This window comes from Ictidomys tridecemlineatus, chromosome 3 (genome assembly GCF_052094955.1).
Source record: "Ictidomys tridecemlineatus isolate mIctTri1 chromosome 3, mIctTri1.hap1, whole genome shotgun sequence".
Taxonomy (NCBI): Eukaryota; Metazoa; Chordata; class Mammalia; order Rodentia; family Sciuridae; genus Ictidomys; species Ictidomys tridecemlineatus.
The window spans coordinates 4,945,278-4,965,985 of NC_135479.1; the positions used below are offsets into that span (position 1 = coordinate 4,945,278).

At 55.3% G+C, this 20,708-nt stretch overlaps 1 protein-coding gene, 1 long non-coding RNA gene and 1 other non-coding gene across 9 annotated transcripts in view; 1 reads left to right on the top strand and 2 right to left on the bottom strand.

Moving 5' to 3' along the window:
• LOC144375964 (uncharacterized) lies at positions 1–11,212 on the bottom strand. Of its 2 annotated transcripts, XR_013435916.1 has the most exons (4): positions 10,227–11,212; positions 2,906–3,159; positions 2,040–2,148; positions 1–1,487 (listed from the first exon to the last, which is right to left on the bottom strand). It is a non-coding gene; the product is annotated as an uncharacterized LOC144375964 (long non-coding RNA). The 2 variants fall into 2 exon arrangements; XR_013435915.1 differs by lacking the exon at positions 10,227–11,212 and having other exon boundaries at positions 2,906–3,347.
• On the bottom strand, positions 2,704–2,775 carry Trnaa-ugc (transfer RNA alanine (anticodon UGC)). The gene has a single exon. It is a non-coding gene; the product is annotated as a tRNA-Ala (tRNA).
• Rhbdf2 (rhomboid 5 homolog 2) overlaps positions 3,351–20,708 on the top strand; it is a 25,963-nt gene continuing 8,605 nt past the window's right edge. The window contains exons 1-3 of one of the 6 annotated variants that reach the window (XM_078041610.1): positions 3,351–3,464; positions 13,897–14,066; positions 20,007–20,082. The gene's annotated coding sequence lies outside the window, so the exon portion shown is untranslated. Of the gene's footprint in view, positions 3,476–3,728; positions 3,889–13,896; positions 14,067–20,006; positions 20,083–20,708 lie in introns of those variants that run through there. The other 5 variants (XM_078041606.1, XM_078041608.1, XM_078041609.1 and 2 more) reach the window with 5 other exon arrangements.

Consider the following 20,708-nt stretch of genomic DNA (forward strand, 5'->3'; position numbering starts at 1 on the left):
TCACTCAGTGCCCTATTTTGCATTTTATTTAGAGACAGGGTCTCACTGAGTTGCTTAATGCCTTGCTGTTGCTGAGGCTGGCTTTGAACTTGCGATCCTCCTGCCTCAGCCTCCGGAGCCACTGAGATTATAAGCATGTGCCAGTGTGCCTGGCCCTGCTTTTCTTGAAGTTATAAAATATAAGCTATGGAATGAAAATCAAGTTTCTCCTCTTTATATTCTTTCCCCCCACTACACAAATATATGCCCAGAAAATGTTTGTGAATCTACCCACATATACACGAATGTTTGATTTAAATGTACATAAATGGCGCTATACTAAACATTATTAAATGCACAAGATTTATTTTTTATTTTTTGGTACTGGGGATTGAACCTAATTGTGCCCACATCCCCAGCCCTTTTCATTTTTTATTTTTAGACAGGGTCTTGCTAAGTCCCTTAGGGCCTTGCTAAATTGCTGAGGCTAGCCCCAAACTTGTGATCCTCTTGCCCAAGCCTCCTGAGCCCCTGAGATTACAGGTGTGGCTGCCACACCCACCTGCACCTTGCTTTTTCTCCTTTAACACATCTTGGAGATAATTCCTTATCAGCACACAGAGAGCTGCCTCGATCTTTTTAACAGCTGTGTGACATTACCACAAATTACAGTCCAGCTCTATTTAACGCCTTCCTGCCTAGCCCGACAGGTGCTTTTGTGACAGCCAAGGCAGTGGCCAGCATTCCTGCACCCACAGCACTGGGCACATGCCATGTGTCATGACACAAATCCCTGACATCAGCTTAATAATTGCCATAAGTACCTCCCCTTCTGGGGGCTCCAGTGGAACTTTCCCTGGAGCCACCGGGGTGCAGATACAGGACAGGTGTGGTAGCAGCGTCTTGTTGGTGTCTGAAGTCAGACTGTGCCTGGGCGCAACCCTGTGGATGCACCTGCTTCTCCCTCCGCCTCTGGTTCCTCACCCACAATGGGGATGGTGATCACGGTACTCACTTCATGGAATGGTGACCAGGTTTCAGTGAGATTACAGATTAGAGGGCTAGGATGGAAGGACCAAAGAGGCTAGCTGCCCTTCCCCTTCCTGTGACAGTGGATACTGTGTCCTTCCCTCCACAGTGCCAGCTTTGCTCCCCCCACAGAATCCCAGAATGTGCTGGGTGCACAGGAAAGAGCCCCTGCATTTGTTATGACCCAGCAAGCCCCCAGCTGTGGCCCACACCTCCTCCCAGAAAGGGCCCTTCCAAGGTGGGATGTGGTGGGGAGGGTGGGGATGAGTCACTCTGGATAATGCCCAGGAGCTCTGTCCCCCCTTTTCTTAGCTCCCCACCCCACTAGCACCAGTGATGAACATCAGGGTGCTGGGTAGGAGAGAAGGGGAGCTCCAGAGCCCTCTGAGGGGCCAGGGTCTTGGCTTGAGACCAGCATCACAGCATCTCTCCAGGCCTGAGTCTTTCTTCCAAGCCTGCTCCTCTTGGCTGAGCCAGATCTACAGAGGGAAAAGGGTGGGACCTTGGAGTATGGATCTCAGCTTCCCTTTCAACCTGTACCCACCAAGTTGTGTTCATCTAGCCTAAAGGAAGAGACTAGGCCTTGCAGTCTGGTGAAGGGATAAGGAGCCACCAGGCCAGACAGGCCTGGGCCAAGGGGCTGAATGTGGCTGGTGGCACTCCTCCCACTTTCTCCTGCCTGGGTAGGAGCTGGTGGGTCCTTGATAGAGGGGAGGAGGTGCCACTAAAGTTGGCCCTAGCACCAGGCACATGGGGGTAGATCCCTAAAGGATGGGCATCTGGAGGCAGACAGGAGCAATGCAGTGCCCCAACCCCAAGGGTACAGCAGAGCTAGGGGCTTCAGGGTCCAAGGGGCAGACAAGGTATCAGAGTGCAGCTTCTATGGGCCCAGTGCACCTAGAGATAAGGGTGTGTGGCAAAGGACTTTGGTTCACCATGGAGGGGAGGTTGACTCTTCCAGGGATAAGACTAACAATAATAATAGTAGCAGCTGCTAGTTATGAGCACATGCCCCTCCAGAGTCTTCTTACAAAAGCCAACCGGGAGCTGGGCAGGATGGCAGAGGCCTGTAATCTCAGGTCCTTGGATGCTGAGGCAGGATCTCAGACTCGAGGCGAGCCTGGACAACTTGGCGATACCCTGTCTCAAAATAAAAAATGAAAAAGCGTTGGTGATACAGCTCAGTGATAGAGCACTCCTGGCTTCAATCCCCAGCACTTAGGGTTAGGATGGGATGGGGTGAGATGGAGTGGGGTGGCATAGGGCCGTGAGTAAGAAGAAGAAGAAAAAGGCCTGAAGATAGAGCCTATTAGTACCATCAGCACCCCATTACAGAGGAGAGAGGAGGAAGCCCAGGGAGGTTGAGGGATTTGTCCAAGGCCACACAGGTGGTAATTGGTAGGGCTGGGGTTTGACCCCCCACTGCCTGATGATACTCCCTAAGCCCACACGGTTTTATGGGTGCTTCTTATGGCATTAACACATCAACCATGTGAGAAAGCTGGCAGGTATTATTATTACTTGGAAAATTAAGAAAAGGCCAGAGAGACTAGGGTTTGGGCCAAGGCCATTCACTGCGGGGAAGGTGGACTCTGCAGCACAGCCTCCAGCCTCCAGGTTGCCTGAGGTCAAGAAGGTTCTGTCCTGGAGCCACAGGCAAAGAGTATTTGTGTGTGTGTGTGTGTGTGTGTGTGGTGTTGATGCTGGGGATGGAACCCAGGGCCTTGTGCATGCAAGGCAAGCACTCTACCAACTGAGCTACATCCCCAGCCCCCAAAGTGGGTTTTGATTTTACTCGGTCTGCCCCATGGAACATTGCTAGGAAGCCCCCAGTGACTCCACAGCCAGTATGGAGCCACCCATCGTTGGGCTCCTCCCAGTAGCAAACCCTCCTCACCTTGTCATCAGGCTGCCGGCTGCAGTCCTAGTGCCAAGAGAGAGAGAATGCGAGCAAGACCCAGCCTCAGCCGAGGAAGGAGCCCGAGGGGGACCCCCGCTGCCATAGAGCAGAGCCACGGTGGCCCGGGGATCAGAGAGGGAGCTGCAGGATTTGGAGGACTGTTCCAAATGTGTTTCCAGGTGCAGGCGGACAGAGGCTCCTGAACCCAAAGGTCGAAGGGAACAGGCTCACTTGGCCGGAGGACGAGGGCGCTGGAGGGAGAGGAAGGAAGATTGCACGGCTGTTCTGGAGGAGGGGTCTTGAGTGAAGATGGCAGTTCAGACCTAAGTTACGCGCTTGGTCCGGGTGGGGCAGAGCTGTAACACCTGGGAGCCGGAGGGGGCGGGCGCTGCGCGTGAGGCCCCGCCCCTCCCCGAGCCCCGCCCCGCAGCCCGGCCCCGCCCCCGGCCGCAGGTAGGGAAGAGGCGGAGCGCCGACGCCCCGCCCCGAAGGGCCACCGCCCAGCCGCTCGCCGGCTCGGATCGGAGCTGCGTCCCGGGACCTGGGGCCGCGGGAGGTGAGCGCGGGGTGAGTGGCGGGGCGGGACGCAGGCGCCCGACGGGTGGCGGGGTCCGGCCGGATCCGCCTTGGGCAGCGGTGCGCGGCCGCGCGGCGGGGGTGCTGTCCTGCAGGGCGCTCGGAGGCTGGGGCTGCACTCGGAGGAGGAGCCGGCGGGGCCGCTAGACCTTGGGCTCCGGACGCCTAAGGACGGGGTCCTGGGTCCCCCTCACCGGGTGTGGGGCACGTGGATTGGTCAGAAGTTTAAGTGCCCCGGAAGGGAGGGAGGGGACTGCCCGCGACGGGGACCGCGCAGCCCCGCCTAGGACCCAGAAGTGCCTGCAATTCAGACTCGACTCTCCTCTCCCGGGTTTCGCGGTGAGCATGGATCCCGAGGCCCGGGGTCCATGTTTGCGCGAGGACCCGCGCTTAGGTGGAAACAGGTGGGGAACGGGCCGGGCTCCCACCGCCAGCTGGTTCTGGACTGAGGGGCTTGCCTTTTACTTGTTGAGCCCCACCTGATATTTCTGCGGGGCACTGGGTTAGAGGTGAGGGAGGAAATCCAGGTCTCAATCCCTGCCCCACGCTATGAAGAACTAAAGGAGAAAGCTCTCCCGTTGGGGCTATGAGAGCAGGAGGCGGTGAGTGTGTCTGAGGAATTGGCCCCCACGTGTGGAGTGGCTGTTGTTTCCCAAACGGCTAGATAGGACCCCAGTGTGTGCGACATTTGCTAGTAACATAACGAACCCAGCGTCCTTGTTACATTCTTGAGCCTCCCTGTGGGGCAGGAGTGGGAGTGAAGCTTGTTTAGAGCAATTACTTCTCAGCTGAAGGGGGCACTTTGCCTTCCAGGGGATATTTGGCAGTGTCTGGAGATACTCTGGTTGTCACACACTCTGGAGGGGAGTGAGTGACATTATCCCTGGCATGCAGTGGGTAAGGGCTAGGGATTCTGCTAAACATCCTAGGAGGCACAGGAAGGACAGCCCCATAACAAAGACTTGTCCCGCCCCAGGAGTCAGCCCTGTGCTGAGGCTGGGAAACTCTGCTGTAGCACCTGGTCCGTCCAGATACTTATGGATTTCTTCTCCCCACCTCAATTTCCCCAGTGGTTAGGGAAGGAACTTGGGATTAGTGTAAATGAGAAGTAAGGGGTAGGAGGGCAGTTATTCCTCTAAGAAGTGTCCGGCTTTGGTGCCAGAGTCTGCCTTTTCCCTGCTCATCAGGGGACCCACAGGGAGCAGTTCTGGGTGTTGTGGAGGAGGGCTGAAAACAGGGGCCCTCTCAGAGCCTGGGCCTGGAGTGCTTCACCCCAGGGCAGCCTCCCACGTAGGGTGAGCCAGGGCAGCTCTTGAGCTCAAATGTCTCTGGGGATGGAGGAGGGGCAGAGTGAGCTCTGTTCCCATAGATCTTCCCAAAACTACGTAATGGTTGCGCTGCGAGGTGACCTGCTGGAATTTTCTCTTTGAACACACACCTAACTCTTCCAGTGATTCACATCAGGAGAGTAACGTTCAAGGAATGACAGGGCTCCTAATTTTTGTTGTCTCCCCAGACTTCCCTCCTGCAGTAGCCAGGTACAGTGGTGCACACCAAGGAATCCCACCTACTCAGGAGGCTGAGACAGGAGAATCATGAATTCAAGAACTACCTGAGTCACTTAGCAAGACTCTGTCTCCAGAAAATAAAAATTCCCCTGTGGTGGGAACCCTAGGTTGTTTGAGGGGCCAGGCAGACTCAGCTGCTGGTGGAGGAGGCACCTTGCCCGCAGCATTGACTGAGCAGTGGTGAGAGATGGAGGACATCAGAACTCTGGCCCACCCGGCCCCAACTCCAGTCTATTGAGTTGGACTCTGTGATGTATTCCTGGGAAAGAGGAGGAGTGAAACAGGATCAGATGAGGCAGCCATATCCCTGTGCAGGAGCTCAGGCCAGCCCACAATCCTTCCCTTTTCCTAACTGTTCCCATTGCCTCCATCCTGCCAACTTCTGCACCAGCCGACTCGCCTGGGGACCCTGGTGGAACAAGAGAGTGGAGGTTTCTGGTTGGTTTTGGTCTCCTTTCTGTAAAAGACTGAAGTGAGACTCCCACCTTTTCAGATGAACAGAAAGCAGTGATAGGGGCCCCCACGGCATGTGCCTCTGGCACGAGACTGAGCACCCAGACCTGTACAAAGTCGTTGACCCCAGGCCTTCCCCCAGAGCCTGGGGAATAGACCACCCAGGAACTGCCACCTGGCTGGCTCATTCCTGAGCCACTGCTGCACCTGGTATCTGTCTGTCTCTCAAAGATACACACACCCTCTCTTTCTCAAGCCCAGAAAGGAGACTTTTGTTCCTGTCAGAGGAGGAATAAGTCACACTACAAAGGCACTGGATGGCCCTGGGGTCCCAGTTCTGCTCTGAGCTCTGTGATAGTGTTTTTCCTGTGGCCTCTGCCAGGATCCTGTCCTACTTGTATCAACTCTGCCCCAGACAGATACCAGTTGAGAGCAGGAAGAGGTCAGGGCATTGGTTCCAGCCACCTGCACGAGCCACCTGGGCTTCCCTTTGGGCCTGTCCTTCCCGACCCCTGTGTGGGGTAGGTATGTGCTTGTCCCCCTGCCCATCCCCTAGGGTCTCTGTGCCACACACTCTGGAGCCGGCGAGGTGTTGCCCCACTGCCCCAGGGGATTTCCAGAGTGAGCTCATGCCCTCTGCTGTGTCGGAAGTGACTCCCGGTTTCCTTTCCTATCCAGTCTGGCCAGGCTGGGGGAGGAGGGGCGGGACATCAGTGCCTGCTGAGCACAGCTGACCTTGAGTAGCTCCGTGGCTGGTAAGGGGACACTGCCAGGCCGGGACAGGTGTCCTCACAGGAGGAGCTGCTGCCTGCCCCACCGCTGGGAAGAGCAAGCACAGGGCCTTCCCCGACTGCCCCTCAAGTCACCCTGGCCTGGCCGGGAGTCGGCGGGTAGAGTGGCTCAGCTTTCCTTCTCACCTCCTGGGCAGTTCAGGAGCCACCTTCAGTAGGTTTACCCAGAGTCCCATACACCAGGGTTGTGTGGTCCAGATGGCTCTGGGTGGCAGTCTCAGCCACAGTGCTGCCATGGGCCCTCTAGGAGAGTGGTCTGAGCTGATCAGTCATGGAGTGGGTGATGACAAGCCTGGGGGCCCAAGAGGGAAGCTCTGGGGACTTCCAGGCTCAGTAGTCTACTGGAGTGTGCTCGGGAGGGTGGGAGTCACTTGACCAGTCGGCCTGGGTTTCTCTCGCTGTGCAGGGGGACCCACGGAGAGCCTTCAGCCAGCGTGTGGCCGTGTGGGGATGGTCTTGGCCTCTATTGCATGGCAGCCAAACCTGGCAGACCTAGCATGGCAAAGGCCAGCACTTACCCAGAGTGGCCACACCGTTAGCGTTCTGTAGAAATATCTGGGTCTGGGGCAGGGGACCTCGGTGCCTTTGGGGCCATGGGAAATGAGGGATGGGTTTCCATCTGGGCCTGACCTGCCATCCCCTTACCCCCACCAGAGGTCTTCCTGTCTGCCAGTCTTTGTGCCCCTGATGGCCTGGGGGGTCACAGATGCGATGCCCTCAGCTGGGCTCCCCCGTGGCGGAGGCTCCTGGGCAGGAGTGGGGTACACTGCCAGGCCTCTGCCTCTCAAAGGTGGTGCGTCCCTGTACCCACAGCATCACACAGGTGGTGCAGGGCGGGCTTCTTGCCCCTGGTCCCTAGCAAGGGGTAACTTTTTCTCCTTTGGTGGGCCTCCCTGAGTCCTTGCCTCTGTGTGGCAACCAGGAGGCCTGGAAGAGAAGGGTGGGGAACCCAGCCCCAGCCCCTGGGACCTTATCAGTCAGGGAGCATAATGAGGGCTCAGCCTCAATTAAATGATAATGTTTCTAAAGGCCCTTTGATAACTGAGAAGTGCCGCCCAAGCTCAGATGTTGTCACTTTTGCCTGGAGGGCTGCAGGGGCTCCTGAGCCAACAGCCTTTGCACCCACACTACTCTGCACTACCCCCAGGTGTGTCCTTGTGCCCCTTGGGCTCCCCAGGTGGCAGGCGCCACAGAATGTTGGGGTCAATACAGGACCCTCGCTAGGCTGCAGCCTGCCACTCCCTGACTGTAGGACTTTGACCAGGTGACTGGGCCCCTCTGAGCCTCAGCTTCCCCATCGGTCAGGTAGAGTCCCTTACCTCTGAGGCCCTGGCTCAGAATCAGAGGCCGTTGTCAGCGGTGGTGGCAGAGCCTAGCAGGAAGGACAGAAGTCAGCAGTTGGCCACTGATTGTGTGCCAGGTACTGTACACTCAGGTCTGTCACCTTTGTTGGCTCCCTCCACGGTGGGGCAGGCTCAGCAGTGGATATGTGCCCAACATCTCCCTACAGTGAGGTGACCAGGCCGGGTTTGAGCCCTGTCTCTGGACCCAGGTCCCCCTCATTCCTCCATAAGAGAACCCTACATTGCCCCACAGTAGTGTGTGTGGGGGGGGTGATGGGCAGGTGTTTCTAGAAGCCCACCTTGTGTGGGCACAGCCTAGTGCATCCAGGTGCCTCCAAGCCCTGATAGCCACTGGGGCGGGGGCCAGCTTCTTCCAGGGAAGAGGGGCGCCCGGGGGCAGGGTTCTGGGTAATCAGGTTTATTAGCTCCTTAATGACTGTTTACAAGCCGAAAAGTGCCTGCCTGGCATATTCCCTCTCTGCCGAGGGGCTCCACATGGACAGGAGTATAACTGGGCCTCCAGAGTGAGGCTGCGCAGCATCCTGTCCTGTCCAGGGGAGGGGCCTGGGGAGCCTGCAGCACCTTGGAGTTCTGGGTGCTCACACCCAGTCAGCAGGGTCAGTTTCTGGCTGAGCGATACTTGGCAGGGTGCTTTACCTCTCTGTGAGACAGGGTGAGACTTTGTCCCTCAGCTGAGCATGCTCCTGGGGTGAGCTGTGGTTAATGGTGATAAAAGCCACCCAGATCTCTGACCGCCGGCAGGCTACTTAGCATCATACGCATAAAAAACAGGCTCAGAGTCCTTAAGTGGCTTAAAATCACACAGTGGTTAGGGCTGGGCCCTATCTCCTCAGCCAATGTCAAGAGCCAGACCCAGGAGGAGGCAGGTGGAAGCTGGGTGGACTCTGAACTTGTAAGTACACGACAGAGCCCAGCTGTGTGGGGGGTGATGAGGACCTGTGCTGCTTCTGAGGATCCGTGGAAACCTAACTCCCATGGCCCCTGTTCCAAGAGAAGCAAACCTTCAAGACTGTAGCAAAACACAGCTCACGCCAACCTGTGTGGCACCCAGTATGCTCTGGGTCCTGGAGCTCTTCCATGTCCTGGTGTCTGGGCCCCCAAGGAGGGGCAGCAGAACTGAGGCCTCCCCAGAGGAGGCCAGGCTACGGGGTGAGCATCCCAGGCCACACACTCAGTCCCTTTCCATTGCCCTCCAAAACTTCAGTCCACCCCCCAGACTCTGGAACTGCTGCTGTTTGCCTGGTGTATGGAAGGGCACAGATTCTGTCCAGGGCATCTGCATTCCTGCTCAGCTGCCATCTACTCGGCCCACCTCCACCAGCAACATCTAGAGTCCAGAGATGTCCAGAGATTTTCAGAAGGACCTCTGGGGGTGCCAAGTGGGGAGGCCTGGCCACATTCCTACTTCCTCTGGCACCTGCCCCAGATATCACCAGCAACTGCTATATTTTGGGCTTTGAGGATGCAAGGCTCAGGCACCCCCAGCTCAGCCCACTTCCTGGATGGGGACTCAGTGGAGGAGGAAGGCATCTCCGTCTCTACCAGACCTGCTGGTGAGAGGTCCTGAGAAGGGCCAGGTGGATGGAACCGAGAGCATGGGGCTGCCTGATGGGGACAGGGCTTTCTCCCAGCCCCTGCACTGCACACACAGGCTCACCCTCACACCCTGCAGCCTAGCACCCACTTCCCGTGTGTGTGGTGTGGTAGGCAGCGATGCCCAGGCCAATCTAACTGGGTCAAGGGGAGCCGGGCCCTGTATCTGGTGTGGAAGAGCCCAGAGAAGCCCGCAGCTCGCGAGCCCCTGCCCCTGCCCCTTCAGTTCTTCTGAACTGAGTTGAGGTCAAGTCCTGGAAGAGGGAAGGAAGCAGGAACCGGGGGCTTTCTGGGGAAGGGCCGGCTCTGTGTAGGCTCTCTGGAGGGTGTCAACCCACAGGCCGGTTCAGGTTCTTTCAGTGGGTGTCTGGGGGGTGAAGCTCACCTACCCGCGGCGTGTGCTGAGTTCGTGTCTGGGCCGCCAGCCCCGGCTTTCCCTCCCGCGCCCCTGCCCCGCCCGCTGCCCTTCACAGCCGCCCTCCACGGCCTGTGGGCGGCTCTGCCTCTTTGCGTCTCTGTGGCCAAGTCCTGGCCCCAGACCCCGGGCCAGTCTTTTTACTCTCCTGCCCTGGACTCCATTCTGCTGTTGCTGGGACCAGGAGGCCAGCCTGGGGGAGACACCACTATGCAGGGTCAGCTGGGGGGCAAGCGCAAGGAGACAGGGTGACAGTTCTCCCATGAGCTGTCCCTTGGCCTTTGGAGGGGAGGGCCAGACGACTCCCTGAGGTCAGCAGAACTGGGGCTTTGCTGGGGCTTGCACAGCCGTGGGGGCCCAGCTTCCTCTTTGCAGCTTTGTAAAAATGCCCCAGTTCCCAGTCGGGCCACGGGAGGGGAGGGGGCGTTTGGTTTCTGTGGTCAGGGAAGCCCGGGAGACCAGAGTATCCTCAGCCCCAGCCCTGGGGGCATCCTGTGATTCAGCCCCTGCCGCCCCCTCCCTCCGAGCCTCCTGTTCTTTGGGACCCAGAGGACTCACCCACGGCTCCAGAGCTGGAAGTGGCTTCTGGGCCAGGTTGTGGTTTCTTCACTTCCTTTGTTCAGGTGACTCGTGCCCCATCCCCACAGGAGGGCCCCTGTGCTTCCTGGTCGTGTCCAGTGGAGGGGTCGGAGCAGCTCACTCCTGGTCCAAGTGCCTCCCCCTCCCTTCTGTCCCCATTCCTGGCCATACAAGGTTCAGCCCTTGCATCAGGCTGGTGTCTGTCTGACGGGCTGCGGCTGCTACTCCCTGCCCTGGTTGAGGAAGGAGCTGGGCTCCTAGGCCACTCACTCCTGTGCAAGTTGGGGGCAAGTGGTCTTGGGCAGGCCTTCTGCCACCTGGTGGAGAGGCCTGGGTGGTGCCGGAAACAGGGCAGAGCCCAGGGTGTGGGGAATCCATCCACCACCAAGGGAGACACAGGAGCCCCCAACACCTGCCAGTGTGGGGGTGTAGGTGGGCAGCAGGTGGAGAGAGGGAGGGGGACTCTTGGATACAGGTGACACTGTACCCGGGGTAAGCTGGGAGGGGACAGGGGGCCAGCACTCATGGAGTTGGCCAGGAAGCAGGTCCCTCTAGCCCCCTGCCTGGGCGGGCCACCAAGTAGTGTTTTCTGGGGCCTTCCTGGGGATGGCCTAGCTGACATTGGCCGGGGCTTGGTTGGGAGTGCCCAGCCCCACCCTTGTGGGGAAACCGGATTCTCCGGGCGGCAGTGGCAGAGGTTTCTGAGTCTGCATTTCTGTGTGTGCCTGATCCCCACTGCTGCTGGCGGGGCGGTGCTATCTGGAAGGCTCCCTGGAGAGCGGTGCTGACCCCTGGCCACAGAGGCCTCCACCCGTGGGGACCCCAGGGGTCAGAACGCCACACTTCACTTTTCCTCTGGATCTGGCCCACCTGCCCCTGCTCTCCCCACACTGGCCACCATCCTGAGGGAAGAGGAAATGGAGTCTGACCAACCCTCAGCCCTGGTCTCTCTCCCCAGGGCACTTTGGTGTTTCCCAGCTCCTCGGAAGCTCAGGCTCAAGGCCCTCCCCAGAGTCCAGGCCAAGAGCCAGCTTGGGCAGGTGGCCATGGCTAGTGCTTTCAGACCTCCCAGCCACAGGCCAGCTGTGAGGCTGACCCGGGGGTCTTAGAGCAGCGGATGCAACTGCAGGCAGGAGGAAGCCTGGTCCCAGGATGTCACAATTTCCTCTGCTGTGAGCAAGCACTTTTGGGGGCGGGAGATAAGTGGCAGGCGCCACGGCTCCAGGGCTCTTGTGCCTGGCCTCTGCCGTCTGCCCTGTAAGTGAGTCACGCAGGAGCCCAGAGTGGGTCTGACAAGGCCCACCCCTGCCCCGGGCATCTGCCTTCCCTCCCAGGTCCCTGAGGAAGGAGCTGGGCTCCTAGTCCACTCACTTCTGTGCAGGTTGGGAGCAAGTGGTCTTGGGCAGGCCTTCTGCTGCATGGTGGAGAGGCCCTGGGTGGTGCAGGAAACAGAGTATGGGCTTCCTGCAGGCAGTCAAGCTGGCCATGACCTTGTCCAACCCCCCCCACCCCCACCCACACACACACACACACAAACACTGTTAACAGAAGGAGGCACAGGATGGAGCTGCTTATGGACCATCACTCAGGACCTTGTGCCGCCCTGTGCTGGTGTGAAAGGAGGGTGTCGCCCACCTGCCCCTCCTGGGGCTAGACTGCTTCTCTTTGGTGCCCCCAGGATTATCCTGGAGCTGGTCCAGGCTCCCCTGTCCACAGTCTGAGGTTATGTCTGCCCTTCCCACCAGGAGGTCAGCACATAGGCCAGTAGCACAGAGGGTGTCAGGGGTGTGGGGGGGTCCCAGCTGGCTGATCAGTTCCTCAGAGCCAAAAGGAGGGCCTGCAGTCAGCCATGGAGCAGGAGGTGGGGTCCACTGCAGACCTCCTTCAGACCCTGCAGTGAGCAGAGGGGCAGGGGCTTGTGGATGTCACTCAGGAACTCTCTAGAGGGGGCTGCTTCCTGAGCTGGCTGCAAGATGGGGAGATGACCACCCACAGCCATGCAGGCTCCCACCAGACCCCCATCTCTATTGATGGTGGCCAGCTGGGTGCAGGGCGCTGTGCTGCCCTGACTTGGGTGGGGAATACTGACACCTGGGCAGGTCTGTGGGATGCTGTGAGAGGGGGGTGACAGGGCAGGCTTCCTGGAGGAGGTGGCTTTCCTGAAGGGAACAGTGTGACATGGCCAGGCCGACAGGTAGGTCCTGGTGTGTCCAGTACAGGGCCTCAGAGGAGTGGAAGCCAGCGCCTGGGGAGCCACAGGGGGCCAGCATCTGTCTGGTGGCTGTGGGCAGGCCTGAACTCTGACTCTGGGAGGGGTGATCAGCTCCAGGTTCCAGGAGGCTCCTGCCTGCCTGGAGACGGCAGCTGAGCTGGACTTGGTGGCCTCCTCCCACCCCCACCATCCTCTGCCTGCCCCCCTCCCTTGGTGCCAGTTTCTCCGGGCAGTGTCCGCCAGATGCCCGCTCTTTGCACCCCGGTCCCACAGGATGCCAAGCGGGATCTTTCCTAGCGGAGGCCCCAAGTGAGACTGTTGCCTTGGAGCTGTCCCCGAGCAGCTTCCTCATGTGGCTGCCCAGCCTCCTCAGAGCCGGCCTGGCCCAGCGCCTTGGGTCATCTGCCTCTGATCTCAGAGGGGTGTGAGGTCAAGACTTCTGCTGGAGCAGAGGCTGGTGTCCTGCCTTAGAGAAGTGGAGACGCACTGGGCCTCCAGCTCTGCTCTGGTGACCAAGGGCTGACACCATATGCAAAGCCCAAAGAGGCGATGTCAATAGACTCGGAGGGGTGTGGCTCTACCCCAGCCCAGTCACCCCTCGGACTCTGCTGGGCGGTCCCAGGCCAATGCTTTGAAAAACACCAGAATGCTCTGGCTCCTCCAGAGGGGTCTTGCAGCCCCAAGTGTACCCCAACTATAGGGAAGAAGGGTCCCTGTCCCTTAGGGAGAGCTCCGTCCTGGAGCCCAATGTCTTGAGTTCCAGCTGCACCCTTTCCTGGCTGTGTGAGATTGGGCAAGTTAGTGAACCTCTCTGAACCTCCATTCCCTAACTACAAAATGGAAGCAGTGATAATGTGTATCTCAAAGGGTGTTTTAAGAACAAAGAGGAACAGTGCCGGTAAAGGGCTGAGCAAGGGCCTGCCCGTGCCATAGAACAACATAGCATAAGCCCTGTGCAGGACTTCCTAGAAGCCACAGGAATGCCACCATGCTGTTCCCTTTAAAATGGTTAATTTTATTTTAGGTGGAATTTATCTCAATCAATTATTAATAAAAAGAACACAGCACCTCCCTGTGGTTTCTGTGCTGCCTTGAATATCTGGCTGACTCTAATGGAAGAGAGCGCCTGATCAGGAGGCAGCCACCACTCCTTGCACTTGAGTTAAATGTTTCTCTTAAAACTGAAACAATGAAGAACAGGGGACCTTCTGACCGCAGCGTGGGGTTCCAGCCAGCGCCCTCTGTAGGTGGTAGGAGGTACCCTCGTACCCTCGCTGAGCCCCAGCTCAGCCCCCAGGGGCCCTTCCTGCTCCTCTCTGTCCATCCTTCCCTGGGGAGCAGGTGGGATGGGTCCCACTTTATGAGTGGGGAGACAGGTCAGAAAGATGAAGGACCCTGAGGATGGCGTGACCCTCGAACCTCCTGCCTTTCTTTCAGGCCGAGAGTACAGAGAAAGCTGCCCTGCTTCACCTGGACAGACGTGTCCACCTGTCCACAGAGCTGAGGCTTCACCCCTGTGCCTCTGGACAGCGAGGAGCGGGCAGGAACATGCTCTAGGAACCTTCCAGTGAGCTGCAGAAAGCCGAGGGCCCAGCCCAGATCTGAAGGTAGAAGCCGGGGGGTCAGGTGGGCCGGGCCCGGTGGTCTGGGCCGAGTGCTGGCCGTCTTGCTCATTCGGTTGTTTTTTAACAAATGTGTTCTGTGGGGCTTGCAGGCTTCTGGCAGCACAGGTGGAAAGGGCAGGAGGTCGCAGTGGACTGGGGTCAGTTCACAGAGCTGTGGCCACTCTCAGGGGCTGCGGGTGGTCAAGGGGCTGCTGGGCGGCCTGCCAGGGCCCCTCTCAGCATGTGGTGGCCAAGGGGGCAGAACTGTCCGTGAGCTTAGGAGGAGCACCAGCACCCTGTGTGCTGCACCTGCCCGAGGTGGCGTCACCGTGGCTTTGCTGAGGTACAGTTCACGCAGCATCCAGTTTACCACCTCAGGCAGGCCATTCGGTGGCCTTGGGTGCAATCAGAGTTGTGTGACCATCACCACAATCTGAGTCGGGCAAGAACTAAGTATGTCAGTGGTCATTCCCACCCTGATCAGTGAGGCCAGCCCACCATCCACGCAGCTGCTTCTGAAGGTTTTCATTCAAACAGCGGCGTGAAGAATCCTAATGACAGCTGTCACTATTCGTTTTACAATCTCAAGACAATGCACTTCAGCCAGTATTTCTAATCAACTCTCAACCCTCCTACCGAGGCTCGCTCTTTAAAATGGCTGATTTTATGATATGTGGGATTCACCTCAATAAATTATTAATAAAAACATCAAAACACAAAAAAATCAATAAAAATAGGACTCGCCCCATTTCACTTCTGAGTCCCCGAAGTCACTCAAGTTATTCCACTTACATCATGTTATATTCTTTTTTTTTTTATTATTCTTATTTTATTTTATTTTTTTTAGTTCTCGGCGGACACAACATCTTTGTTGGTATGTGGTGCTGAGGATCGAACCCGGGCCGCACGCATGCCAGGCGAGCGCGCTACCGCTTGAGCCACATCCCCAGCCCCATGTTATATTCTTTTAACACGACAGAAGATTGCACCGATCTCAGTCATGTTTTAAATAGCACCGTCAATTCACCTCTCACTAACAATAACAGTGGCGTTTGTATCGATTATGTTTGGAGGCTGAGGAGCACTGAATCAAACTCAGCTATGGAAAACCCTAGCCGCGTGCCGATGGCCCCGGTTTTAGTTAGGTTTTCACTGCTGGGACTGCATGACCCAACAAGAACAACGATGGAGGAGGAAGAGTTTATCTGGGGGCTCATGGTTTCAGAGGTCTCAGCCCATAGACCATTCTTCAGGGTTCAAGGCGGGACACCATGGCAGAAGAGTGTGACAGAGGGAAGCAGCTCACATGATGATCAGGAAGCCCCACGACAGTACAGATCAGATACAAAATGTATACCTCAAAGTCACGCCCCCAGTGCCCACCTCACCTGCCTCCAACCACCACCCAGCTAATCCCATCATAGGGATTGGCTCATTGATTGGGTTTGATTCATTGATTGGGTGAAGGCTCTCATAACCCAACCATCTCTCCCTCATAGGTGGAATCTAATAATCATCGCCTATAATTCCACACTAACAACTTTCAATCAACAGTTTACATCTTACTCAAATTAATATATTTATATTATGTAACTTCAACTAAAAAAAAAACCCCTACCACACTGTCATATCTAACACATGAAATAAAACCCCACTGTTAATTTCTTTTTAAAAACAATTTATTCCCAGTGTTAACTTCAACAGTACTTACGACACTTTTGTCCCTAGGAGGTCTTCCCTCAACTAACTAGATTTGTCCCCAAGTGAATGATTATCAGAGAACGAGTTATAAACAACAGCATTATTACTCCAACATCCATAGCCATTATAGCAGGATTAAGCTTGTATTTCTCTATGTGACTTGTTTACTCAATATCACTAATACTGTTCCCAACATCCAACAACACAAAGATGAAATGACAATTTGAAAAAACAAAACTAGCTCCTCTTTTACCAATCCTAATCACTTTTTCATCCACTCTTTCCTTAGCATTAACACTGACACTATCAACTTTAAACTAGGAATTTGGGTTAAGTAGACCATAGCCTTCAAAGCCCTAAGCAAATAACACCAATATTTAATTCCTTACACTCTCTCCTGCATCAATTGAATGCAAATCAACCACTTCAATTAAGCTAAAGCCTTACAAATAATTTATATCCTAGATTGATGGGATTGAAACCCACAAAAATTTATTTAACAGCTATTCATGCAAGGTGACACACACCTGTAATCCCAGCAGCTCAGGAGGCTGAGGCATGAGGATTATGAGTTCAAAGCCAGCCTCAGTAACTTAGCTAGCCCCTGAAGAACTTAGCAAGACCCTGTCTCTAAATAAAATATTTTTTTTTAAAAAAGGGCTGGGATGCAGCTTAGTAGTTGAGCACCCCTGGGTGTAAAAAAAAAAAAAAAGTTATCAGCTAAATTCCCTAATCAACTGGCTTCAATCTACTTCTCCCTCCATGTAGGGAAAAAAAGGCAGGAGAAGCCCTAGCGGGGTTGAAGCGGCTACTTTGAATTTGCAATTCAGTCTGATAATTCATCTCAGGACTTGATAGAAAGAAGGTTCCACCTCTGTCTTTAGATTTTGTGGGGGTACCGGTGATTGAGCTTGGGTACTGGATCACTGAGCCACATCCCCCACCCTGTTTTGTATTTTATTTAGAGACAGGGTCTCACTGAGTTGCTTAGCACCTCACTTTTGCTGAGGCTGCCTTTGAACTCATGATTCTCCTGCCTCAGCCTCCTGAGCTGCTGGGATTACAGGCGTGAGCTGCTGGGATTACAGGCGTGGGCTGCTGTGCCCAGCTTTGTCCCCAGATTTACAGTCTAATGCTTGCTCAGCCATCTTGCCACCTCCTTCCATCCACCAATTGCTGATCATTCTCAACAAATCACAAAGACATGGGAACATTATATCTCCTGTTCTCTGCCTGAGCCCATATTCAAGCTGAGTGAGGCCCACCTGGAGCCCTGCTGGGAGAGAGTCGATCCATAATGTCATTATGACTGCCATACACTGGTGATAAGTCTCTTTATAGTTACAGCAACCATAGGTGGAGGATTCAGAAACTGACTACTCCCTCTAATAATTGGAGCCCTTGGTATGGAACTCCCTCGAATAAATAACATAAGCTTTGGCTTAGTACCGCCATCATTTCTACGATGACTTTCCTCATTTATAATTGAGGCAGGAGCTGACTAGTTTATCCTCTGTTGGCTGGAAACCTAACACAAGCTGGAGCTTCCGTAGACGTAACGACTTTTTCACTGCGTTTAACAGGTGTGTCTGTTCTGGGAGCCGTTAATCTCATCAGCACTGTGATTAATGTAAAGCCCCTGCTCTATCTCACAGCAGTGTTATCACGGCTCTCACTTCTGTGCTCGCAGCCAGTATGACCACACTCCCTGCCTGCCGAAGCCTCAGCACAACTTTCCTAGACCCAGCTGGAGGTGGAGACCCAATCCTCTATCCACATTTTTTTTCCTGGTTCATTATACACCCACAAGTATATATTCTTTTTTTTTTAATTTTTTTTAAAGATAGAGAATTTTTCAATATTTATTTTTTAGTTATTGGCGGACACAACATCTTTGTTTTGTATGTGGTGCTGAGGATTGAACCTGGGCTGCACGCATACCAGGTGAGCGCGCTACCGCTTGAGCCACATCCCCAGCCCATATATTCTTATTTTACCTGGATTTGGCATTATTTCACACACTGTTACTTATTATTCAGGTAAAAAAAAGAACCCTTTCGGGACTGGGGATGTGGCTCAAGTGGTAGCGTGCTCACCTAGCATGCGTGAGACACTGGGTTCGATTTTAAGCACTACATAAAAATAAAGATTGTGTCCACCTAAAACTAAAAAGTAATTTTTTTTTTTAAAAAAAGAATGCTTTGGTTATACAGGAATAGTATGAGCTATGATATCCATCGGTTGCTTAGGGCTTATGGGGTCTGAGCCCACCACATCTTTTTTTTTTTTTTTTTTTTTTTTTTTTTTTTTTTTTTTTTTTTTTTTTTTTTTTTTTTAAAGAGAGAGTGAGAGAGGAGGGAGGGAGAGAGAGAGAGAGAGAGAGAGAGAGAGAGAGAGAGAGAGAATTTTTAATATTTATTTTTTAGTTCTCGGCAGACACAACATCTTTGTTGGTATGTGGTGCTGAGGATCGAACCCGGGCCGCACGCATGCCAGGCGAGCGCGCTACCACTTGAGCCACATCCCCAGCCCCCCACCACATCTTGACACAGGAATAGACGTTGATAGTCGAGCCCATTTCACATCAGCAGCTGTGAGTACTGCAATTCCAACACAAGGCTTCAGCTGCCTGGCCACTCTATGTGGAGGGAGCCTCAAATGATCCCCTGCGATACGGTGAGCTGAGCCCTAGGATTTATTTTTCTGTTTACCTTTGGCGGTCTAACAGGAATCGTCTTGGCCAACTCATCATTGGACGTGTTTTTACGTGACACCTCTTATGTAGCCCACCACCCTCATCCCCAGATCCAGCCATAAGCAGGCCCTAGTCTACTTCTGTCTATAGAGACCCCGGTTTTTTGCCTTTGCATGGATGGGGTCCCACAGCAGGTGGATGACATCAAGGTTATAGGCTGCTTCGGAACTTCAGGCCTTCCTGTGGCTGAGTTATATTCAGGGTCAGGGATGGCACGATCTGCCCCAGCTTGCTTATCCATCTGTCCACCGACGGGTATTTGAGTGGCTGCCACCTCTGGGCTCTGTGGACAGCCCTGCTGGAGCATCCCCGCCTCCCTGGTGTGGTGGGGACATGGGGCCACAGTGCTTGTCATGCACTCTCCTGTGGATCTGTGAGTGCTTCCCCAGGGAGGACCTGTAGTCTCCCTGGGGTACGGGTGAGGACTTGGGTGTCAAGTGGCTCCAGTGACTCTCCCCAGCAGCAAGTGTAAGGCAGCAAGGACCTTGGGGTGGCAGGGTCAGGAAAGGCAGAGAAATGGGGAAGCTGAGTCGGTGAGAAGCTCGGGCTGGCAGTGAGAACAGGAAATCCTGGACGGTGAGGAGTGGCGTGGCTTCAGCAGGTGGTAGTGTTGAGGCTGGTAGAGATGGCGGGACACAGGGATGGGGCCACCCTTGGCTGCTGTGTTGCCCTGCTGCCCCCACACACACACACTTTGACCCACAGATGCCTCTGGCTGATGGGCTCCCATGTGAGCCTCTCCAGGCTGTGAGTGTAGTCAGCACCCACCTCAGAGGGTGGGTGTGGGGCCCCCCAGAGGGGGAGGAAACACTAAGCCCACCCCAAGCATCTTGGGAAGTAGAGGAGAGAAAACAGCTGGAAGTTCAGCTGGAGAAAGACCCAAGATAGAGCAGAAGCTGCAAGGAAGGGAAGAAAACAGCCCAGGGTGTGAAGTCTGGTGGGTCCCCTGCCGTCGGGCTTGGTGGCACAAGCAGAGAAGGGTCCTGGGGGGGAGGGGGTGGCGAGTTGCTACTTCTGTGTCGAGGGCAGAGCATCAGTATGGTCCACTGAAATTCGAGGTGCTCTTGCCATGGTCCAGCCGCCCGCTTCTAGAACTTTGCCTTGCGGTGCTTGAGCAAGCGCATGGCAGAGGGCAGGGTGTCGTGACAATAGACACAAAACACCCTAAGTGACCACCCACTGGGATGTAAGTCGACCATAGCACGTTCCACTCCGTGGGCTTGTGGCTGTGGTCAAAGCAGGTGGGTCCTCTGTATGAACTGATGGGGACAGACGTCCACGCTAGGGATCAGGAGGTGTGAGGTTTCCAGCTACGTGCTGCTTCCCACAGAGGGATGAGGCCTGGAGAACCGGGCTTCAGAGTTCTGCGTCTTATTTCTTAGAGAGCAGGTGTCACTTTTATTAAAATATCTCACCATTGTGAAAAGAAAAGAATCCAAACAGGTGGCAATTTCAGTTATCTTTTTTTTTTTTTTTTTTTTTTTAAGAGACAGGGTTTCCCTATGTCACCCAGGCTGGCCTCAAACTGCTGGGCTCAAGTGATCCTCCTGCCTCGGCCTCCAGGTAGCTGGGATTAGAGGCATGAACCACTACTTTGGCTTTCAGTTCTCTTTGAAAAAGGAGCTGGACAGCCCTGGGGGACAGGGTGCCCAGCATGGTGGGTTTCTCTTCCCTCTGGGGACTATGCTAACCACCACTTCCTGCAGTGCCTTGCAGGGACCCTTCCTCCCAGAAGCACCTGTGCCCTCCACATCCCCCCACTTGCCGCCGCAGTCTCCTGCCCAGCACAGCTGTGGGCACCCTGTTGGTGGCTCAGTGTACCAGATGGTCCTGGAGCCTTCTCTGTGTCCTCCCCTGAGCCCTGTCCCAGAGACAAAGGCAGAGCCCTCTGGCCAGGAAGCTGCCTCACTGCAGCTTGCAATGTCTTCTTGTCATGCTCCTTTCCTGGTTTGGTTTTGCTGAAAGCAGAGAGACCAGAAATAGGATGAGGTAGAAAGTTGGGGACCTCCTGACCCCCACCCAGGTAGAATGCAAATGAAGGTCAGAAGTAGACCTTCTCACCACACCACACCCAGCCTGGGTGCAGTCTGGCTGGGGTCCTGGCTTCGGTGCAGCCAACGTGGGGCAGGTTGGTTCTGGACCTAGGCTGCCTCCCTGATGCCAGGGTCCTAACGCCTCTGGGGTCCTGC